Raw genomic sequence first — 22,389 nt, 5'->3', positions numbered from 1 at the left:
TAATATATAATATAATAATATAATAATCAAAAGGTAAATATAGTCATGAACAGTCCAACACATACTGTGAGTTATAATAGGACTGGGACAGTAACACATACTGTGAGTTATAATAGGACTGGGACAGTAACACATACTGTGAGTTATAATAGGACTGGGACAGTAACACATACTGTGAGTTATAACACAGTTATAATAGGACTGGGACAGTAACACATACTGTGAGTTATAATAGGACTGGGACAGTAACACATACTGTGAGTTATAATAGGACTGGGACAGCAACACATACTGTGAGTTATAATAGGACTGGGACAGTAACACATACTGTGAGTTATAATAGGACTGGGACAGCAACACATACTGTGAGTTATAATAGGACTGGGACAGTAACACATACTGTGAGTTATAATAGGACTGGGACAGTAACACATACTGTGAGTTATAATAGGACTGGGACAGCAACACATACTGTGAGTTATAATAGGACTGGGACAGTAACACATACTGTGAGTTATAATAGGACTGGGACAGCAACACATACTGTGAGTTATAATAGGACTGGGACAGTAACACATACTGTGAGTTATAATAGGACTGGGACAGCAACACATACTGTGAGTTATAACAGGACTGGGACAGTAACACATACTGTGAGTTATAATAGGACTGGGACAGTAACACATACTGTGAGTTATAACAGGACTGGGACAGTAACACATACTGTGAGTTATAATAGGACTGGGACAGTAACACATACTGTGAGTTATAACAGGACTGGGACAGTAACACATACTGTGAGTTATAACAGGACTGGGACAGTAACACATACTGTGAGTTATAATAGGACTGGGACAGTAACACATACTGTGAGTTATAACAGGACTGGGACAGTAACACATACTGTGAGTTATAATAGGACTGGGACAGTAACACATACTGTGAGTTATAACAGGACAGGGACAGTAACACATACTGTGAGTTATAATAGGACTGGGACAGTAACACATACTGTGAGTTATAACAGGACTGGGACAGTAACACATACTGTGAGTTATAATAGGACTGGGACAGTAACACATACTGTGAGTTATAACAGGACTGGGACAGTAACACATACTGTGAGTTATAATAGGACTGGGACAGTAACACATACTGTGAGTTATAACAGGACTGGGACAGTAACACATACTGTGAGTTATAATAGGACTGGGACAGTAACACATACTGTGAGTTATAACAGGACTGGGACAGTAACACATACTGTGAGTTATAATAGGACTGGGACAGTAACACATACTGTGAGTTATAACAGGACTGGGACAGTAACACATACTGTGAGTTATAACAGGACTGGGACAGTAACACATACTGTGAGTTATAATAGGACTGGGACAGTAACACATACTGTGAGTTATAACAGGACTGGGACAGTAACACATACTGTGAGTTATAATAGGACTGGGACAGTAACACATACTGTGAGTTATAACAGGACTGGGACAGTAACACATACTGTGAGTTATAATAGGACTGGGACAGTAACACATACTGTGAGTTATAACAGGACTGGGACAGTAACACATACTGTGAGTTATAATAGGACTGGGACAGTAACACATACTGTGAGTTATAACAGGACTGGGACAGTAACACATACTGTGAGTTATAATAGGACTGGGACAGTAACACATACTGTGAGTTATAATAGGACTGGGACAGTAACACATACTGTGAGTTATAATAGGACTGGGACAGTAACACATACTGTGAGTTATAATAGGACTGGGACAGTAACACATACTGTGAGTTATAATAGGACTGGGACAGCAACACATACTGTGAGTTATAACAGGACTGGGACAGTAACACATACTGTGAGTTATAATAGGACTGGGACAGTAACACATACTGTGAGTTATAATAGGACTGGGACAGTAACACATACTGTGAGTTATAATAGGACTGGGACAGTAACACATACTGTGAGTTATAATAGGACTGGGACAGTAACACATACTGTGAGTTATAATAGGACTGGGACAGTAACACATACTGTGAGTTATAATAGGACTGGGACAGTAACACATATTGTGAGTTATAATAGGACTGGGACAGTAACACATACTGTGAGTTATAATAGGACTGGGACAGTAACACATACTGTGAGTTATAATAGGACTGGGACAGTAACACATACTGTGAGTTATAATAGGACTGGGACAGTAACACATACTGTGAGTTATAACACAGTTATAATAGGACTGGGACAGTAACACATACTGTGAGTTATAATAGGACTGGGACAGTAACACATACTGTGAGTTATAATAGGACTGGGACAGTAACACATACTGTGAGTTATAATAGGACTGGGACAGCAACACATACTGTGAGTTATAATAGGACTGGGACAGTAACACATACTGTGAGTTATAATAGGACTGGGACAGCAACACATACTGTGAGTTATAATAGGACTGGGACAGCAACACATACTGTGAGTTATAATAGGACTGGGACAGTAACACATACTGTGAGTTATAACACAGTTATAATAGGACTGGGACAGTAACACATACTGTGAGTTATAACAGGACTGGGACAGCAACACATACTGTGAGTTATAATAGGACTGGGACAGTAACACATACTGTGAGTTATAATAGGACTGGGACAGCAACACATACTGTGAGTTATAATAGGACTGGGACAGTAACACATACTGTGAGTTATAATAGGACTGGGACAGCAACACATACTGTGAGTTATAATAGGACTGGGACAGTAACACATACTGTGAGTTATAACACAGTTATAATAGGACTGGGACAGTAACACATACTGTGAGTTATAACAGGACTGGGACAGCAACACATACTGTGAGTTATAATAGGACTGGGACAGTAACACATACTGTGAGTTATAATAGGACTGGGACAGCAACACATACTGTGAGTTATAATAGGACTGGGACAGCAACACATACTGTGAGTTATAATAGGACTGGGACAGCAACACATACTGTGAGTTATAATAGGACTGGGACAGTAACACATACTGTGAGTTATAATAGGACTGGGACAGTAACACATACTGTGAGTTATAATAGGACTGGGACAGTAACACATACTGTGAGTTATAATAGGACTGGGACAGTAACACATACTGTGAGTTATAATAGGACTGGGACAGTAACACATACTGTGAGTTATAATAGGACTGGGACAGTAACACATACTGTGAGTTATAATAGGACTGGGACAGCAACACATACTTTGAGTTATAATAGGACTGGGACAGCAACACATACTGTGAGTTATAATAGGACTGGGACAGTAACACATACTGTGAGTTATAATAGGACTGGGACAGTAACACATACTGTGAGTTATAATAGGACTGGGACAGTAACACATACTGTGAGTTATAATAGGACTGGGACAGCAACACATACTGTGAGTTATAATAGGACTGGGACAGCAACACATACTGTGAGTTATAATAGGACTGGGACAGCAACACATACTGTGAGTTATAATAGGACTGGGACAGTAACACATACTGTGAGTTATAATAGGACTGGGACAGTAACACATACTGTGAGTTATAACAGGACTGGGACAGTAACACATACTGTGAGTTATAATAGGACTGGGACAGCAACACATACTGTGAGTTATAATAGGACTGGGACAGTAACACATACTGTGAGTTATAACACAGTTATAATAGGACTGGGACAGCAACACATACTGTGAGTTATAATAGGACTGGGACAGTAACACATACTGTGAGTTATAACACAGCTATAATAGGATTGGGACAGTAACACATACTGTGAGTTATAACAGGACTGGGACAGTAACACATACTGTGAGTTATAATAGGACTGGGACAGTAACACATACTGTGAGTTATAATAGGACTGGGACAGTAACACATACTGTGAGTTATAATAGGACTGGGACAGCAACACATACTGTGAGTTATAATAGGACTGGGACAGTAACACATACTGTGAGTTATAACACAGTTATAATAGGACTGGGACAGCAACACATACTGTGAGTTATAATAGGACTGGGACAGTAACACATACTGTGAGTTATAATAGGACTGGGACAGTAACACATACTGTGAGTTATAATAGGACTGGGACAGTAACACATACTGTGAGTTATAATAGGACTGGGACAGTAACACATACTGTGAGTTATAATAGGACTGGGACAGCAACACATACTGTGAGTTATAATAGGACTGGGACAGTAACACATACTGTGAGTTATAACACAGTTATAATAGGACTGGGACAGTAACACATACTGTGAGTTATAACAGGACTGGGACAGTAACACATACTGTGAGTTATAACAGGACTGGGACAGCAACACATACTGTGAGTTATCACACAGTTATAACACATATTTTGGTTGTTTCGGCTATGTAGTCCAGAGTTTCGTATTTGAAACGATACAAACTGATTTTAATTTTGTTGGATGAATTTGTATTTGTTTTATTTTTACTATTACTATATGCGATATCATTCATAATTATACCGGTAATCGTGGTTTTGTGCTCGGGAATATGGGACTAAATACCACACTTTTGAATATGTTAATTCACATAGAAGTTAATTTATTCAAATATTTGTTGTCCACTAAAATGGAGGGACTCTTTGTACACAAAGTGGTGTAATTTCTAAACCGTTCACCCGATATGGATGAAAATACCCGCAATTTCCCTCAAACTCACAGTCATCGTAACACTTCAAAATCCAAAAGTGCTGGATTACAGATTACAGAGCCAAATCAACAGAACATGTGTCACTGTCCAAATACTGTTGGGCCTCGATGTCACGGTCGTCGTAGTGAGGAGACCAAAGTGCAGAGTGGTGTGAACGCATACTTTCAATGAAGGACGAAAAACACGAAGTACACTAAACCAACAAACAAAATAACAACACGATCGTGACCGCGAAAAACTGAGTGCTATAACATGCAACATCACATAGACAATAACCCACCAACCACAATACAAAACAGGCTACTTAAATATGGTTCCCAATCAGAGACAACGACTAACACCTGCTTCTGATTGAGAACCATATCAGGCCAAACACAGAAACCCAACCTAGAAACACAAAACATAGAATACCCACCCAACTCACGTCCTGGCCAACTAAAACAAAGAAATAACACGAGAACTAGGGTCAGAACGTGACACTCGCTGTAATTTCATGAACTGTAATAGACTTTATGGTAGATTACATCTGGACCAGAAAAACTATCTATGTTTCCTTAATGCTGCTTTAATATAATATAATGTAATATATTCCTTAATAACATACAAACTGACACAGTACACTACTGTTTCTTCTGGTGTGTGAACGAGCTGTCCTGATGTTTCTCCGCATGTCCAATCCTGTCTAACATCCCAATCCCTAATCTGAGTCTCACATCAGACAGTAAACCAGATAACAGGAACACCTCTCGCTCCCCGGTTAATCTGTTCTGTAGGCTGCGTCGGGGGGCGTCAGGAGCGAAAGGGGGGGGGCGGATGCGGCGCCAAACAGCCGACCACGGCGCAGGATTTATTTGTAATTACAATGTTCCCGAAACACACTATCAGCGCGGAACGCTTGTGCCTGTGAGATTTCAGAGGCAGCACCAGATGTTATCCAACATCTACGGTGATACATTAAATATCTGGTGGTTTTTTTTTGTTGTTTTTTGCGACAACACTTCTGCACAAAAAAAAAATAAACAATTACTACCCCCCCCCCCCCCCCGGCTGATGAATGTTTAATCTGTGCATCCCGGTGATTTGTCATCCCACGACTGAAATCCCGATTCCACTCAAGACAGGAAGATAAGAAAACAATGTTTCACATTATCCCACTCTTTTCTTCCAAAGTGGAAATGGATTCCGGGAGGTGGGCTGTTCGGTGTGTAGGTTGTTTTCCATTAAGGGTTTGTATGGCAGTGACCCAAACGGTACCATATTCTACACAGTGGTCCCTGGTCAAAACGGAGTACACTACTTTTAAGGAAACAGGGTGCACTTTCGGGACACACCCGATGTCTACAGATGAGTCCAATTCAAGAAGTTTTAAAATTGCTCAACTCGTTCAATGGCCAATTCATTATCAGATTTTTCTCCGGTTTGATCAAATATCCGTGTAACTTCAGACAGGAAGAGGTGGAAGTGAAGAAGAAGCTCTCTCTATCGGTCCGCTAGAGGTGCAACTGTGTAACTTCACCATGCAGGGCTTTAGTTATTACCATGTGATTACAGTAAGATTGACTTATTATTATTATTAGATTATTTTAGACCCTATTCCCTATTATAAAGCACTACTTTCGACTTGAGCCCTGTGAACCATTGTCAAAAGGGAATAGGGAATAGGGTCTAAAGTAGTGCACTAAATAGGGAATAGGGTCTAAAGTAGTGCACTAAATAGGGAATAGGGTCTAAAGTAGTGCACTGAATAGGGAATAGTCTATTGAGAGTCTGATTCTACATGGTTCGATGATACAGAAAGTAATGTACAAGTTCTCTCATAAACCAATTTTAACAAACTGTTTGTAGATTCTCAGTACAGTGGATATACGATGTCTGGGAGACAGTTGTTTACATAGTGGACTGGATATACGATGTCTAGGAGACAGTTGTTTACATAGTGGATATAAGATGTCTGGGAGACAGTTGTTTACATAGTGGACTGGACATAAGATGTCTGGGAGACAGTTGTTTACATAGTGTACTGGACTTAAGATGTCTGGGAGACAGTTGTTTACATAGTGGACTGGATATAAGATGTCTGGGAGACAGTTGTTTACATAGTGGACTGGACTTAAGATGTCTGGGAGAGAGTTGTTTACATAGTGGACTGGATATAAGATGTCTAGGAGACAGTTGTTTACATAGTGGACATAAGATGTCTGGGAGACAGTTGTTTACATAGTGGATATAAGATGTCTAGGATACAGTTGTTTACATAGTGGACTGGATATAAGATGTCTGGGAGACAGTTGTTTACATAGTGGACTGGATATACGATGTCTGGGAGACAGTTGTTTACATAGTGGACATAAGATGTCTGGGAGACAGTTAGTTGTTTACATAGTGGATAAAAGATGTCTGGGAGACAGTTGTTTACATAGTGGACATAAGATGTCTAGGAGACAGTTGTTTACATTGTGGACTGGATATAAGATGTCTGGGAGACAGTTGTTTACATAGTGGACATAAGATGTCCAGGAGACAGTTGTTTACATAGTGGACATAAGATGTCTGGGAGACAGTTGTTTACATAGTGGACATAAGATGTCTGGGAGACAGTTGTTTACATTGTGGACTGGACATAAGATGTCTGGGAGACAGTTGTTTACATAGTTGATATAAGATGTCTAGGAGACAGTTGGTTACATAGTGGACTGGATATAAGATGTCTAGAAGACAGTTGTTTACATAGTGGACATAAGATGTCTGGGAGACAGTTGTTTACATAGTGGATATAAGATGTCTAGGATACAGTTGTTTACATAGTGGATATAAGATGTCTAGGATACAGTTGTTTACATAGTGGATATAAGATGTCTGGGAGACAGTTGTTTACATAGTGGACTGGATATAAGATGTCTGGGAAACAGTTGTTTACATAGTGGACTGGACTTAAGAAGTCTGGGAGACAGTTGTTTACATAGTGGACTGGACATAAGATGTCTGGGAGACAGTTGTTTACATAGTGGACTGGATATAAGATGTCTGGGAGACAGTTGTTTACATAGTGGATATAAGATGTCTGGGAGACAGTTGTTTACATAGTGGACTGGATATAAGATGTCTGGGAGACAGTTGTTTACATAGTGGATATAAGAAGTCTGGGAGACAGTTGTTTACATAGTGGACTGGACTTAAGATGTCTGGGAGACAGTTGTTTACATAGTGGACTGGATATAAGATGTCTGGGAGACAGTTGTTTACATAGTGGACTGGACTTAAGATGTCTGGGAGACAGTTGTTTACATAGTGGACTGGATATAAGATGTCTGGGAGACAGTTGTTTACATAGTGGATATAAGATTTCTGGGAGACAGTTGTTTACATAGTGGACTGGATATAAGATGTCTGGGAGACAGTTGTTTACATAGTGGATATAAGATGTCTGGGAGACAGTTGTTTACATAGTGGACTGGATATAAGATGTCTGGGAGACAGTTGTTTACATAGTGGATATAAGAAGTCTGGGAGACAGTTGTTTACATAGTGGACTGGACTTAAGATGTCTGGGAGACAGTTGTTTACATAGTGGACTGGATATAAGATGTCTGGGAGACAGTTGTTTACATAGTGGACTGGACTTAAGATGTCTGGGAGACAGTTGTTTACATAGTGGACTGGATATAAGATGTCTGGGAGACAGTTGTTTACATAGTGGATATAAGATTTCTGGGAGACAGTTATTTACATAGTGGACTGGATATAAGATGTCTGGGAGACAGTTGTTTACATAGTGGATATAAGATGTCTGGGAGACAGTTGTTTACATAGTGGACTGGATATAAGATGTCTGGGAGACAGTTGTTTTCATAGTGGACATAAGATGTCTGGGAGACAGTTGTTTACATAGTGGACTGGATATAAGATGTCTGGGAGACAGTTGTTTACATAGTGGATATAAGATGTCTGGGAGACAGTTGTTTACATAGTGTACTGGACTTAAGATGTCTGGGAGACGGTTGTTTACATAGTGGACTGGATATAAGATGTCTGGGAGACAGTTGTTTACATAGTGGATATAAGATGTCTGGGAGACAGTTGTTTACATAGTGGACTGGATATAAGATGTCTGGGAGACAGTTGTTTACATAGTGGACTGGATATACGATGTCTGGGAGACAGTTGTTTACATAGTGGACATAAGATGTCTGGGAGACAGTTGTTTACATAGTGGACTGGACTTAAGATGTCTGGGAGGCATATTTTTTGTTCTGGTGTTTTGTGATATCAGATTCTCTACTGATATAAATATATATAAATATAAATGCAACATGTAAAGTGTTTGGTCCCAAACTTCACAAGCTGAAATAAAAGCTGAATTAAAAAGCATTTTTCCAAAACATAAAAAGATTATTTCTCAATAAATTTGTTGACACATCCCAATTAGTGAACATTTCTCTTTTGCCAAGATAATCCATCCACCTGACAGGTGTATCATATCTAGAAGCTAATTAAGCAGCATGATCATTACACAGGTGCACCTTGGGCTGGGGTCAATAAAAGGTCACACTAAAATGTGCAATTTAGCCACACAACACAACGCCACAGATGTGTCAAGTTTTGATTGGAGCGTGGAATTGGCATGCTGACTGCAAGAATGCCCACCAGAGCTGTTGCCAGACAGTTGAATGTTCATTTCTCTACCATAAGCCGCATCCAACGTCATTTTAGAGAATATGGCATTATGTCCAACTGTCCTCAATGCAGACCATGTGAAACCGTGCCAGCCCAGGACCTCCACAACCATAGACCATGTGAAACCACACCAGCCCAGGACCTCCACAACCGTAGACCATGTGAAACCACACCAGCCCAGGACCTCCACAACCATAGACCATGTGAAACCACACCAGCCCAGGACCTCCACAACCATAGACCATGTGAAACCACACCAGCCCAGGACCTCCACAACCGTAGACCATGTGAAACCGTGCCAGCCCAGGACCTCCACAACCATAGACCATGTGAAACCACACCAGCCCAGGACCTCCACAACCATAGACCATGTGAAACCACACCAGCCCAGGACCTCCACAACCATAGACCATGTGAAACCACACCAGCCCAGGACCTCCACAACCATAGACCATGTGAAACCACACCAGCCCAGGACCTCCACAACCATAGACCATGTGAAACCACACCAGCCCAGGACCTCCACAACCATAGACCATGTGAAACCACACCAGCCCAGGACCTCCACAACCATAGACCATGTGAAACCACGCCAGCCCAGGACCTCCTCAACCGTAGACCATGTGAAACCACGCCAGGCCAGGACCTCCACAACCATAGACCATGTGAAACCACACCAGCCCAGGACCTCCACAACCATAGACCATGTGAAACCACGCCAGCCCAGGACCTCCACAACCATAGACCATGTGAAACCACACCAGCCCAGGACCTCCACAACCGTAGACCATGTGAAACCACACCAGCCCAGGACCTCCACAACCATAGACCATGTGTAACCACGCCAGCCCAGGACCTCCTCAACCATAGACCATGTGTAACCACGCCAGCCCAGGACCTCCACAACCATAGACCATGTGAAACCACACCAGCCCAGGACCTCCACAACTGTAGACCATGTGAAACCACGCCAGCCCAGGACCTCCACATCAGGCTTCTTCACCTGTGGGATCATCTGAGACCAGCCACCCGGACAGCTGATGAAACTCATGAGTGTCTCTATCTGTAATGAAGCCCTTTTTGTGGGCAAAACTCATTCTAATTGGCTGGGCCTGGTTCCTCAGTGGGTGGGCCCTATGCCCTCACAGGCCCACCCATGGCTGTGCCCCTGCCCAGTCATGTAAAATCCATATCTTAGGACCTAATTTATTTATTTAAATTGACTGATTTTGTTTATATTTTTGTTCAGTGTATTTTCTTTATTTTCCTCTGTAGGTTGTAACTGTATTCAACAAGGATGGAAAATAAACGCATACATTAAACTGAAACAAACGCATTTGTCATCTTCTCTGTCTGGTCGTAGTTTTACCACGAAGGACCGTTGGAACCTGTCCCTTTAATGGAGGTAGTAGATATCAGAGCTGTGTCTGACATGATGACCTCTCCCCTAAAAACACACACACACACACACACACGCAGGCACACACACACACGCAGGCACGCACGAACACACACACACACACACACACACACACACACACACACACACACACACACACACACACGCACGCAGATGGCTCGTCGGACTAGACCATCAGACACCTTCTGGCTTTTACGGACGGGAGAGAAAAATAGAAGGAAAAAAAAATCTAGTTTTTCATCGCTGTGTCATCTGGCAAGAGGAGGATGATTAAAAAGATACATGGTTCAAGGCTTGTGGTTTATGGAGCATGGAGATTTTAGTTCAGGGCTGTTGCATATCAACACACACGTTAACACAAAACACACACACTCACACAAGTTTTTCTCATCAGCATCGTTCGGGCCTAAGATGTTGCGGATGACATGTCTCATTTCACAGTTAAAGACAAGGGTCATTGAACGCCTTAATGCTCTTAATGTGGTTTGTTGGTTAAAGAGCAGTGTGTGAGTGTGTGTGTGTGTGTGTGTCTGTCTCTGTGTCTGTGTCTGTGTGTGTGTCTGTGTGTGTGTGTGTCTGTGTGTGTGTGTGTCTGTGTGTGAGTGAGTGAGTGTGTGTGTGTGTGTGTGTGCGCAACAGCCTGCCATCCAGAAGGTTGACGGTTCAAATGAGGCATGTTACTGCTTTGCCCTTGAGAACAACCAATCCAAACGCTTCCTGAAATCACAGCCCGTACAGAACTAATGTCGTAACCATTCACGGTCGTCAAGGACAGGACCATACAGGTTTTGGACCTGCAGACTCTTAGACATCTGCAATGATTTAGATCCTCAACCAATAATCTGTTAGATTTTCAGTATTACAGGGCCAGTTTCCTGGACACAGATCAAGCCTAGTGTTGGACTATAGCAAGTAGTACCTTCAAAGGATAATCTCCATTAAACATGCTTTTTTAATCTAGGGGCTAGTCTTAATCTAGGGGCTAGTCTTAATCTAGGGGCTAGTCTTAATCTAGGGGCTAGTCTTAATCTAGGGCTAGTCTTAATCTAGGGGCTAGTCTTAATCTAGGGCTAGTCTTAATCTAGGGGCTAGTCTTAATCTAGGTCTGGAACACTGGCCCTAAAGGTCTGGGTTGTGTTGTGGGTCAGGCTGGTCGTGGGTTGTAAGGTGAGTTATGGTGTGGGTCAGGCTGGTCGTGGGTTGTAAGGTGAGTTATGGTGTGGGTCAGGCTGGTCGTGGGTTGTAAGGTGAGTTATGGTGTGGGTCAGGCTGGTCGTGGGTTGTAAGGTGAGTTATGGTGTGGGTCAGGCTGGTCGTGGGTTGTAAGGTGAGTTATGGTGTGGGTCAGGCTGGTCGTGGGTTGTAAGGTGAGTTATGGTGTGGGTCAGGCTGGTTTCTTGTGACCAATAGATGTTGTCTTACTGGGTGATAGGGTTGGTTGAATGGCATGTGATCCTAGTTAGGCCTGTTTTTATAAACTGTTCTACTTGTATGACAGTTAGTGTCTTAAGGACTCAAAAACTATGGTGGCCCAGATGATCCATGTGTAGTCCAGGACAAACATGCCTCAGTCTCCCCTCCTCCCCAGGGTGTCTGGCTGGGTCTCCCCTCCTCCCCAGGGTGTCTGGCTGGGTCTCACCTCCTCCCCAGGGTGTCTGGCTGGGTCTCACCTCCTCCCCAAGGTGTCTGGCTGGGTCTCACCTCCTCCCCAGGGTGTCTGGCTGGGTCTCATCTCATCCCCAGGGTGTCTGGCTGGGTCTCACCTCCTCCCCAGGGTGTCTGGCTGGGTCTCACCTCATCCCCAGGGTGTCTGGCTGGGTCTCACCTCCTCCCCAGGGTGTCTGGCTGGGTCTCACCTCATCACCAGGGTGTCTGGCTGGGTCTCACCTCCTCCCCAGGGTGTCTGGCTGGATCTCACCTCCTCCCCAAGGTGTCTGGCTGGGTCTCACCTCATCCCCAGGGTGTCTGGCTGGGTCTCACCTCATCCCCAGGGTATCTGGCTGGGTCTCACCTCCTCCCCAGGGTGTCTGGCTGGGTCTCACCTCATCCCCAGGGTGTCTGGCTGGGTCTCACCTCCTCCCCAGGGTGTCTGGCTGGGTCTCACCTCATCCCCAGGGTGTCTGGCTGGGTCTCACCTCCTCCCCAGGGTGTCTGGCTGGGTCTCACCTCATCCCCAGGGTGTCTGGCTGGGTCTCACCTCATCCCCAGGGTGTCTGGCTGGGTCTCACCTCATCCCCAGGGTGTCTGGTTGGGTCTCACCTCATCCCCAGGGTGTCTGGCTGGGTCTCACCTCCTCCCCAGGGTGTCTGGCTGGGTCTCACCTCCTCCCCAGGGTGTCTGGCTGAGTCTCACCTCATCCCCAGGGTGTCTGGTTGGGTCTCACCTCATCCCCAGGGTGTCTGGCTGAGTCTCACCTCATCCCCAGGGTGTCTGGCTGGGTCTCACCTCCTCCCCAGGGTGTGTGGCTGGGTCTCACCTCATCCCCAGGGTGTCTGGCTGGGTCTCACCTCATCCCCAGGGTGTCTGGCTGGGTCTCACCTCATCACCAGGGTGTCTGGCTGGGTCTCACCTCCTCCCCAGGGTGTCTGGCTGAGTCTCACCTCATCCCCAGGGTGTCTGGCTGGGTCTCACCTCATCCCCAGGGTGTCTGGCTGGGTCTCACCTCCTCCCCAGGGTGTCTGGCTGGGTCTCACCTCATCCCCAGGGTGTCTGGCTGGGTCTCACCTCCTCCCCAGGGTGTCTGGCTGGGTCTCACCTCCTCCCCAGGGTGTCTGGCTGGGTCTCACCTCATCCCCAGGGTGTCTGGCTGGGTCTCACCTCATCCCCAGGGTGTCTGGTTGGGTCCTCATGTGCCCTGGTCAGAAGTTATGCACTATAAAGGAAATAGGGTTTCATTTGTGACAGAGAGTGTGTGTCACTTTAGCGACACAGCTGTGTCCTTCCCACAATCTGGACATTAAAACCACAATTAATAAAACACCTTCTGCTTTCTGCGTGGAGCACTTCTCTCATCCTCTCTACCTCCCTCCGCCTTTCTCTCCTCTTCTCTATCTCTCTTTCTCTCTTATCCTGTATATCTCCTCTCCTCTCCTCTCCTCTCCTCTCCTCTCCTCTCCCTCTCTCTCTCTCTCTCTCTCTCTCTCTCTCTCTCTCTCTCTCTCTCTCTCTCTCTCTCTCTCGTATCCTATATATCTCCTCTCCTCTCCTCTCCTGTCCTCTCCTCTCCTCTCTTCTCTTCTCTTCTCTCTCTCTCTCTCTCTCTCTCTCCTCCACTTTCTCTTTCTCCTCCTGGCCCCTCTCTTCTTACCTGACATTTCATCACAAACATTGACCTGCAGAATTCTATTCAGCCATTTGCAATGTGAATACAGCTCCAAGGCCAAGTAGAACGAGGACGTTCATTTTATTGATTGGACTATTATCTGTTAATGTGTAAAGTAGGATATTTATCAAAACAATAATCAGAGAGTTACTCTGCATCTCTCGGTTATGCCGAGTACCCTCAATAAAGTACATCCAATATTTTTCTGAACTACTCAACAAAAGATTAACCATGTACTGGAGCAGAGGTTAAAACTGCCACTCTAAATCAAACAGAATAGCACTGGTCCTAGGACACATCCCTAAAGATACCCTGGAACTGGTCCTAGGACACATCCCTAAAGATACTCTGGAGCTGGCCCCAGGACACATCCCTAAAGATACCCTGGAGCTGGTCCTAGAACACATCCCTAAATATACCCTGGAGCTGGTCCCAGGACACATCCCTAAAGATACCCTGGAACTGGTCCTAGGACACATCCCTAAATATACCCTGGAGCTGGTCCAAGGACACATGACTAAAGATACTCTGGAGCTGGTCCTAGGACACTTCCCTAAAGATACTCTGGAGCTGGTCCCAGGACACATCCCTAAAGATACTCTGGAGCTGGTCCTAGGACACTTCCCTAAAGATACTCTGGAGCTGGCCCCAGGACACATCCCTAAAGCTACCCTGGAGCTAGCCCTAGGACACATCCCTAAAGATACTCTGGAGCTGGTCCCAGGACAGATGACTAAAGATACCCTGGAGCTGGTCCTAGGACACATCCCTAAATATACTCTCGAGCTGGTCCTAGGACACATCCCTAAAGATACCCTGGAGCTGGTCCTAGGACACATGACTAAATATACTCTGGAGCTGTCCCTAGGACACATCCCTAAAGATACCCTGGAGCTGGCCCTAGGACACATCCCTAAAGATACCCTGGAGCTGTCCCTAGGACACATCCCTAAAGATACCCTGGAGCTGGCCCTAGGACACATCCCTAAAGATACCCTGGAGCTGGTCCTAGGACACATCCCTAAAGATACTCTGGAGCTGGTCCTAGGACACATCGTTAAAGATACCCTAGAGCTGGCCCTAGGACACATCCCTAAAGATACCCTGGAGCTGGTCCTAGGACACATCCCTAAAGATACTCTGGAGCTGGTCCTAGGGCACATGCCTAAAGATATCCTGGAGCTGGCCCTAGGACACATCCCTAAAGATACCCTGTCTCAACAACCAAGATGGCGACCGACAAGTTCGGCATGGTGTCAGCATTAATACTTGATGTGTTTGTTTTAAACATCACTGGAAATAATCGCATCTTCAATATTGATGAAATAACAATCAATTCCCAGCAACTTCTCAGTCATGCCAACACTTCTGATGGCATCAAAGCACTTGGGATTTGGAAGGGGATATTTTATACCAACTTTTCATTACACCTTGACCCGAAACCAAAAAACGATCATCGAAGGCCAGTTCTGAAATCTCAGATTATTGGTAGAGATCATATAATAACTCTATGCCTTCTCCTATCAGGTGATGTCCATCAGTGTCCTGGACCTCAGTTTATCACCAACACCATCAAACGGCCCGTCCACCACCTCCTGTGGACGTTGTCCTGGACCTCAGTTTATCACCAACACCATCAAACGGCCCGTCCACCACCTCCTGTGGACGTTGTCCTGGACATCAGTTTATCACCAACACCATCAAACGGCCCGCCCACCACCTCCTGTGGACGTTGTCCTGGACATCAGTTTATCACCAACACCATCAAACGGCCCGTCCACCACCTCCTGTGGACGTTGTCCTGGACCTCAGTTTATCACCAACACCATCAAACGGCCCGTCCACCACCTCCTGTGGACGTTGTCCTGGACCTCAGTTTATCACCAACACCATCAAACGGCCCGTCCACCACCTCCTGTGGACGTTGTCCTGGACCTCAGTTTATCACCAACACCATCAAACGGCCCGCCCACCACCTCCTGTGGACGTTGTCCTGGACATCAGTTTATCACCAACACCATCAAACGGCCCGCCCACCACCTCCTGTGGACGTTGTCCTGGACATCAGTTTATCACCAACACCATCAAACGGCCCGTCCACCACCTCCTGTGGACGTTGTCCTGGACATCAGTTTATCACCAACACCATCAAACGGCCCGTCCACCACCTCCTGTGGACGTTGTCCTGGACATCAGTTTATCACCAACACCATCAAACGGCCCGCCCACCACCTCCTGTGGACGTTGTCCTGGACCTCAGTTTATCACCAACACCATCAAACGGCCCGCCCACCACCTCCTGTGGACGTTGTCCTGGACATCAGTTTATCACCAACACCATCAAACGGCCCGCCCACCACCTCCTGTGGACGTTGTCCTGGACATCAGTTTATCACCAACACCATCAAACGGCCCGCCCACCACCTCCTGTGGACGTTGTCCTGGACATCAGTTTATCACCAACACCATCAAACGGCCTGTGGACGTTGTCCTGGACATCAGTTTATCACCAACACCATCAAACGGCCCGTCCACCACCTCCTGTGGACGTTGTCCTGGACCTCAGTTTATCACCAACACCATCAAACGGCCCGTCCACCACCTCCTGTGGACGTTGTCCTGGACCTCAGTTTATCACCAACACCATCAAACGGCCCGTCCACCACCTCCTGTGGACGTTGTCCTGGACCTCAGTTTATCACCAACACCATCAAACGGCCCGCCCACCACCTCCTGTGGACGTTGTCCTGGACATCAGTTTATCACCAACACCATCAAACGGCCCGCCCACCACCTCCTGTGGACGTTGTCCTGGACATCAGTTTATCACCAACACCATCAAACGGCCCGTCCACCACCTCCTGTGGACGTTGTCCTGGACATCAGTTTATCACCAACACCATCAAACGGCCCGTCCACCACCTCCTGTGGACGTTGTCCTGGACATCAGTTTATCACCAACACCATCAAACGGCCCGCCCACCACCTCCTGTGGACGTTGTCCTGGACCTCAGTTTATCACCAACACCATCAAACGGCCCGCCCACCACCTCCTGTGGACGTTGTCCTGGACATCAGTTTATCACCAACACCATCAAACGGCCCGCCCACCACCTCCTGTGGACGTTGTCCTGGACATCAGTTTATCACCAACACCATCAAACGGCCCGCCCACCACCTCCTGTGGACGTTGTCCTGGACATCAGTTTATCACCAACACCATCAAACGGCCTGTGGACGTTGTCCTGGACATCAGTTTATCACCAACACCATCAAACGGCCCGCCCACCACCTCCTGTGGACATTGGGTTATAAAGAGCGACAGTAAATCTCTGTTATGTTTGTAATGAATGCAGTGGATTCATCTAAAATGTTTATTTATTTTATTTATTTCACCTTTATTTAACCAGGTAGGCCAGTTCACCTTTATTTAACCAGGTAGGCCAGTTGAGAACAAGTTCTCATTTACAATTGCGACCTGGCCAAGATAAAGCAAAGCAGTTCGACACAAACAACGACACAGAGTTACACATGGAGCAAAACAAACATACAGTCAATAATACAGTAGAAACAAGTCTATATACGATGTGAGCAAGTAATGTAGTGATCTTTGGACATGGAGTCAATGACACGTACCTTTGCTGTCGGTGTTGCTGTACCCGTGAGGGGTGTGTGAGCATTTAAAAGGTGTATTTAAATTTAAATTTATTTTTTACCTTATGACATGTTCTTCAAAGACGATTAAAACATAACGTGCTTCTCTCACACTTCTTCCCACAAACAAATACAATTAAAACATGTAAAAAATTCTCTCCTCAACAATTACCTACAATAGGGACATAGTCATTATGAGAGGGAGAGAGAGAGAGAGAGAGAGAGAGAGAGAGAGACAGAGAGAGAGAGAGAGACAGAGAGACAGAGAGAGAGAGAGACAGAGAGAGAGAGAGAGTTGAGAGAGAGAGAGAGAGAGAGAGAGAGAGAGAGAGAGAGGCAGAGAGAGAGAGAGAGTTGAGAGAGAGAGAGAGAGAGAGAGAATGCTTAATATAAACCAGTTTTCTGATGACACATTCATTCAGTGAGCAGCTAATCTTATAAGCATTTTACTGTGGCCTATGCCGAGAGCAATTAACCATGATGGGGTCCCAAACTGCATCCGATTCCCTATATAGGGCACTACTTTGAACCAGGGCCCTATGGGGTAGTGCAGCACATAGGGAATATGGTGTCTTATGCCCAAAGCAATTAACTATGATGTGAAAGTATTTCTGTGTTCTGTCTTGTTACATTACAGATCTAATGTTTCAGACAAATCCCTCATTATGGACCTGTGCCTGACCTAGTCCGCATCCTGAATGCTTCCTGTTACCCCAAACAGTACACTACTTCTGACCAGGGACCATATGGGTTCTGCTCCAAAGCACCACGTAGGGGATAGGGTGCCATATGGGACATATACTAAAGTACTGGAGTACTAACCTCCCCTCCAATAGAACCTACCCTCCTACACCACCTCCCCTCCAACAGAACCTACCCTCCAACATAACTTACCCTCCAACAGAACCTACCCTCCTACACCACCTCCCCTCCAACAGAACCTCCCCTCCAACAGAACCTCCCCTCCAACAACACCTCCCCTCCAACACCACCTCCCCTCCTACAACACCTCCCCTCCTACACCACCTCCCCTCCTACAACACCTCCCCTCCAACAACACCTTCTACACCACCTCCCCTACTACACCACCTCCCCTCCTACACCACCTCCCCTCCTACAATACCTCCCCTCCAACAACACCTCACCTCCAACAACACCTCCTCTACTACACCACCTCCCCTCCAACACCACCTCCCCACCTACAACACCTCCCCTCCAACAACACCTTCTACACCACCTCCCCTCCAACACCACCTCCCCTCCTACACCACCTACCCTCCTACAACACCTCCCCTCCCACACCATCTCCCCTCCTACACCACCTCCCCTCCAACAACACCTCCCCTCCTACAACACCTCCCCTCCCACACCATCTCCCCTCCAACACCACCTCCCCTCCTACACCACCTACCCTCCTACACCACCTCCCCTCCAACAACACCTCCCCTCCTACAACACCTCCCCTCCTACACCACCTCCCCTCCTACACCACCTCCCCTCCAACAACACCTCCCCTCTTACTCCACCGCCCCTCCAACAACACCTTCTACACCACCTCCCCTCCTACACCACCTCCCCTCCTACACCACCTCCCCTCCAACAACACCTCCCCTCCAACAACACCTCCCCTCCAACACCACCTCCCCTCCTACACCACCTCCCCTCCAACTACAAACTCATTACAGAAGACTGACACAGATATACACACACACTCACTCGCACTCAGCCAAATATTCCTGCTCGTCTCACAAAGCTGTTCCTCCGTGGGTTCACTTGCAAATGTTCGTTCCTCTCCTCTCTTTCCCCCATACACACGCTTTCTCTCTGGCTGCCAACACCACACACACACTCCTCTCTTTCCCCCATACACACGCTTTCTCTCTGGCTGCCAACACCACACACACACTCCTCTCTTTCCCACAAACACACGCTTTCTCTCTGGCTGCCAACACCACAAACACACTCCTCCCACAGAATCTTTCCCTCTGTCCCTATCTCTCTTTTTATACCCCCCCTCTCTCTCTTTCTATATCCCCCTCTCTCTCTTTCTCTCTCTCTCCCTTTTTACATCCCCCTCTCTCTCTTTCTTTATCCCCCTCTCTCTCTTTCTCTTTCTCTCCCTTTTTATATCCCCCTCTCTCTCTTTCTATGTCCCCCTCTCTCTCCCTCTCTCTCTCTCTCTCTCTCTCTCTAGCGCTCTCTCTCTCTCTCTCTTTAGCTCTATCTCTCTCTCTCTCTCTAGCTCTCTCTCTCTCTCTCTCTAGCTCTCTCTCTCTCTCTCTAGCTCTCTCTCTCTCTTTCTATATCCCCCTCTCTCTCTCTCTCTTGCTCTCTTTCACTGTTTATATCCCCCTGTCTCTTATCCCTCTCTCTCTCTTTCTGGGCTCTGGGCCCTGGTTCTAAACTGACAGAATCCTCTCCATGTCATCCCTGCTGTCACCAACGATATACAGTATCTGTAAAGAGCATTTGGAGAGTATTCAGACTCCATGACACTTTCCGCATTTTGATACGTTTCAGCTTTATTCTAAAAAGGATTAAATGAACAAACGTCCTCATCAGGTTTCACACAACACCCCAATATGACAAAACAAAAACAGTTGTTTTTTTTTAAGAAGTGTTTTCACATTTATTAAAGATAGAAAAGTATTCAGACCATTTTTTTATGAGACTTAAAATTGAGCTCAGGTACATCCGGTTTCCATGAATCATCCTTGAGATGTTTCTACAACTTGATTGGAGTCCACCTGTGGTTAATTAGATTGTTTGGACATGATTTGGAAAGGATCACACTTGTCTCTATAAGGTCCCACAGTTGACAGTGGCATGTCAGAGCAAAAACCAAGCCATGAAGTCAAAGGAATTGTCCGTAGAGCTCCGGATTGGGAACCAAAAAAATATCTGCAGCATTGAAGATCCCCAAGAACACAGTGGACTCCATCATTCTTAAATGGAAGAAGTTTAGAACCCCCAGCACTCTTCCTAGAGCTGCCCCCCCCCCCCCCCCCCCCCGGCCAAACTGACCAATCGGGGGAGAAGGGTCTTGGTCAGGGAGGTGACCAAGAACCCGATGGTCACTGACAGAGCTCTTAAGTTCCTCTGTGGAGATGGGAGAACCTTCCAGAAGGACATCCATCTCTGACGCACTCCACCAATCAGGCCTTTATGGTAGAATGGCCAGACGGAAGCCACTCCTCAGTAAAAGGCACATGACAGCCCGCTTGGAGTTTGCCAAAAGGCACCTAAAGGACTCTCAGACCATGAGAAACAAGATTATCTGGTCTGATGAAACCAATAGCTCTTTGGCCTCAATGCCCAGACTTCAACCTGATCGATCATCTCTGGAGAGACCTGAAAATAGCTTTGCAGAGACGCTCCCCATCCAACCTGACAGAGCTTGAGAGGATCTGCAGAGAAGAATGGGAGAAACACCCCAAATACAGGTGTACCAAGATTGCAGCGTCATACCCAAGAAGACTCAAGGCTGTAATCTCTGCCAATGGTGTTTCAACAAATTACTGAGTAAAGTACTTATTTTTATACATTTGCAAAGATTTTCTAAAAACCAGTTTATGCTTTGTCATGATGGGGTATTGTGATGTCATGATGGGGTATTGTGATGTCATGATGGGGTATTGTGATGTCATGATGGGGTATTGTGTGTATATTGATGAGGAACAAAACAATTGAATCCATTTTATAGTAAGTCTGTAAAGTAACAAAATGTGGAAAAAGTCAAGGGGTCTGAATACTTTCCAAACGCACTGTATGTACAGTATTATTCACTAGACGAATGCCAGGGGGCGTCGCTCTGAAGTCACTGTCCACCGTTACTGATACTCGTCATAAAATACAGCCTCCAGGAATTAATGGGAATTTACAGTATTACATTTTGTTTGGGCTTCTGTTCAGTTCATACAGTACTATGTACCACTAGTACTATGTACTGTATGAACTCTAACCTAAGAGAAGGTAGCCTAGTGGTTAGAGCAGGTAGCCTAGTGGTTAGAGCAGGTAGCCTAGTGGTTAGAGGGGGGGGGGGCAGGTAGCCTGGTGGTTAGAGCAGGTAGCCTGGTGGTTAGAGCAGGTAGCCTGGTGGTTAGAGCAGGTAGCCTGGTGGTTAGAGCAGGTAGCCTAGTGGTTAGAGGGGGGAGGCAGGTAGCCTGGTGGTTAGAGGGGGGAGGCAGGTAGCCTGGTGGTTAGAGCAGGTAGCCTAGTGGTTAGAGCAGGTAGCCTGGTGGTTAGAGCAGGTAGCCTGGTGGTTAGAGCAGGTAGCCTGGTGGTTAGAGGGGGGAGGCAGGTAGCCTAGTGGTTAGAGCAGGTAGCCTAGTGGTTAGAAAGGGGAGGCAGGTAGCCTGGTGGTTAGAGCAGGTAGCCTTGTGGTTAGAGGGGGGATGCAGGTAGCCTGGTGGTTAGAGCAGGTAGCCTAGTGGTTAGAGCAGGTAGCCTAGTGGTTAGAGGTGGAGGCAGGTAGCCTAGTGGTTAGAGGGGGGAGGCAGGTAGCCTAGTGGTTAGAGGGGGGAGGCAGGTAGCCTAGTGGGTAGAGGGGGGAGGCAGGTAGCCTAGTGGT

The sequence above is a fragment of the Oncorhynchus mykiss genome, chromosome 7, assembly GCF_013265735.2.
Source record: "Oncorhynchus mykiss isolate Arlee chromosome 7, USDA_OmykA_1.1, whole genome shotgun sequence".
Classification (NCBI taxonomy): domain Eukaryota; kingdom Metazoa; phylum Chordata; class Actinopteri; order Salmoniformes; family Salmonidae; genus Oncorhynchus; species Oncorhynchus mykiss.
The sequence above is the reverse complement of the archived record's forward strand: the minus strand, read 5'-3'. Positions refer to the sequence as shown.